Source organism: Salmo trutta, chromosome 4, assembly GCF_901001165.1.
Source record: "Salmo trutta chromosome 4, fSalTru1.1, whole genome shotgun sequence".
Lineage (NCBI taxonomy): Eukaryota > Metazoa > Chordata > Actinopteri > Salmoniformes > Salmonidae > Salmo > Salmo trutta.
In genome coordinates, this window is record NC_042960.1 from 9420375 (window position 1) to 9423791 (window position 3417).

The 3417-nt window shown below is 43.0% G+C and overlaps 1 protein-coding gene across 2 annotated transcripts in view; it reads right to left on the reverse strand.

The window, feature by feature from the left end:
- Positions 1 to 235: 235 nt before the first annotated feature.
- The window catches only part of LOC115191813 (transmembrane protein 154), an 11941-nt gene continuing 8759 nt past the window's right edge, over positions 236 to 3417 (reverse strand). For both annotated transcript variants that reach the window (XM_029749747.1, XM_029749746.1), the window contains exon 9: positions 236 to 2580. The gene's annotated coding sequence lies outside the window, so the exon portion shown is untranslated. The remainder of the gene's footprint in view (positions 2581 to 3417) is intronic.

The following is a 3417-nucleotide window of genomic DNA, read 5'->3' on the forward strand; positions in this document are numbered from 1 at the left end:
ATGGGTTTCTGGCTCTGCCACACACGCACACCAGTGGGGGCTGCTGAGGGGAGGACGGCTCATAATAATGGGTGGAACGGAGCAAATGGAATGGCATCATGCACATGGAAACCATGTGTTTGATGTGTTTGATACCGTTCCACCAATTCCGCTCCAGCCACGAGTCCGTCCTCCCCAATTAAGGTGCCACCAACCTCCTGTGATGCATTCAAGGACAGACGAAGTGGCACACATGAATGGGTACGCGCACACAAACAAAATAGCGCGTCACAGATTTATTGATGATTTACAAATATGCAAATATATTGGCTGGACAGTTGGTTCCTTATTGAAATTATTACTCTTTATTACAATAACTAATGCTGTAACACTTGGATTACTGACAAGTATGAGGACCTAACAGAGATTGAGGGACCAAATTCACTCCTATATCAATATTTGTATCAAATCAAGCACAATATACACATTTAAAAAATATACATGCGAGTAAAAAAAATATCTTCCACATATTTACAATGAAAGTTACTGCAAAATACTGATTATCTGCCACATAGAGCTGAGCATAACATTTATACATCGATGTGACGAGAATTTGTAGATTCAGATTGCATATCAACAACACCACTATCATTGGAGGAAAAACATATTCAACCAATGAAAGACAGTGTACCATCAACAGGAAAGACATGCTTTGGAAGTAATGACAGTAATTGTGAAATACTGTTTCTCAAAGAAAATCATGGAAAACAAAACATCACAAGACAGTCACTGTATATAACAACCCAACTGAAATCTGCACTCTGAAAATATCTCACAGACTATCTCAGAAATTACCTTCCCTAATCCCTCTTGAATTCTAAACAGCTTTAGCATTGCGTGATGCACATGAACCAAAGCAAAGCAGTGTACCAGCAGTTCTCAGTTATCTCATGCATAAAACAATAGGCAGGGTTTCGTAATTAGAGTCAGGAGTTTGTGAGAGAGAGAGACAGAGAGAGACAAAGAGAGAGACAGAGAGAGAGACAGAGAGAGAATGAGAGAGAGTGAAAGAGAGAGAGAGACAGAGAGAGACAGAGAGATAGAGAGAGAGAGAGAGAGAGAGAGGGACAGAGAGAGAGTGAAAGAGAGACAGAGAGATAGATCCACATGCAGTCTGTGTACTACAACCAGAAGGGACAGAGCAGAGGAGAGGAGGAGACACTAGCTAGTCTTTAGCATAAACATTTGTTGAGCCATCATATCTATCATGGGACTGGGTTAGAGCCATCATATCTATCATGGGACTGGGTTAGAGCCATCATATCTATCATGGGACTGGGTTAAAGCCATCATATCTATCATGGGACTGGGTTAAAGCCATCATATCAATCATGGGACTGGGTTAAAGCCATCATATCTATCATGGGACTGGGTTAAAGCCATCATATCTATCATGGGACTGGGTTAGAGTCATCATATCTATCATGGGATTGGGTTAAAGCCATCATATCTATCATGGGATTGGGTTAACGCCATCATATCTATCATGGGATTGGGTTAAAGCCATCATATCTATCATGGGACTGGGTTAAAGCCATCATATCTATCATGGGACTGGGTTAAAGCCATCATATCTATCATGGGACTGGGTTAAAGCCATCATATCTATCATGGGATTGGGTTAGTTGGCTGTTGGAATAAGGATATATACCATCTGGTATGGCTTTACTGTGGGCATGGAATATGTGTTTATGTTGTAAAGGGGAGGGACTGTAGGATCTATGGAGGTCAAGTTCTGATATTGTTGTCTGGGTGTCAGAACATGGCTACCGACACCTGCTTTCAGCAATAGTTTTAGACTTTTTACTCCACAGGAGGCTGCTGAAGGGAGGACAGCTCATAATAATGGCTGGAACGGAGCGAATGGAATGGCGTCAAACGCATGGAAACCAAGTGTCTGATGTATTTGATACCATTACCCCGAGCCCGTCCTCCTCAATTAAGGTGTCACCAGCCTCCTGTGTTTTACTCCTTCCTCTCTCACTGATTCCCTCTCTCACTGCATGACAGCTGAATACAAAAGACAATAAAACAATCACATAAAAAGTGTATATCAACTTGAAACAAAGACTAAAAGGCACAGTACTGAGTTGATGGCGTTCCAAAAAGCTTTCATTATTAGGCCGACCACAATCAGGATCCGTGTAGTGAAAGGACTATTGCCGCACACTGTTTCTCCATAGAGTCTATACCACAGCACATTTGAGGGTGGAGTGCGCAGATTTTAATATGTTACGTTCTAAAAACGTTTAACTTGTGCATTTATTGTTACTTGTCTTTTGTTTATGCTGAAATGGAAAATAAATTCAGCATTTCCTGTTTTTTTGCAGTCACCTTGGTGGAGGTGTTGCTTTCTTGTTGTCAATGTGGTCGGTTGATGACGTTGCTTTGACATTGACATGAATAGAAGAAGCCTACAGTGCTGCTGGGTAACAGAATGTCCTTCCCTGCGCTGGGGAAATGTCCTTTGTCACCGGCAGTACAGCAAGAGGACGGTTGGGAGAGAGAATTGACTGACTCCATGACTCTTTAGGGACTAGCCTAGAGGAGACAGACAGACAGGGAGAGGTCATGTGACTACGTACAGTACAGTACATGTTCATACAATCAATAAAATAACATCCTTCATTGGAAGGAGTGACGTGATGTTTTAACATTCGTTTGGTTGTCACACCAGACCCTCTGACCTACAGTATGTAACTCACAAGCCAAATGTCCTTGGGAAGGAATGAGAATGATGTCATTTCACAATCAGATACAATAATAGCTGGCATGTTGATCCTCTAGTCTACACCAAACTGTCAATAAATCCCCCATTGGAAACAACAGATATTTACAGTTGATTTTTATGTAGATACAGTAGGTCTACAATAGGGCATGCTGTCTACAGCAGTGGAGGCTGGTGGGAGGAGCTATAGGAGGACGGGCTCATTGTAATGGCTGGAATCGAATACATGGAACGGAGTCAAAAATGTGGTTTCGATATGTTTGATGTGTTTTATACCGTTCCATTTATTACATTCCAGCCATTACAATGAGCCCGTCCTCCAAATAGCTCCTCCCACCAGCCTCCACTGGTTTATAGTAGGCCTGCCCTGCACAGTTAACTGAGAGTAGTCTATGACCCTCCACCCTTATGGCACGCTGCAAACCAACAGAACCCTGGGGGAAAAAAGCTGTGTGTGAATGACGTGAGCTCACAGCTAGTCTAATGGACCTTGACCCTCCCAGCCTTTCTGAGAGAGAGAACAAGGGGCCATCCCTACGCCCTGTTGCGCCACACTTCCATGCATGCCTGTGGTAATCGCTAACAGATGTCAGGACTCTTCCTGCTTCAGAGGGTTAGAAGGTTACGATGGGTACGGAGGAGGACTAGGG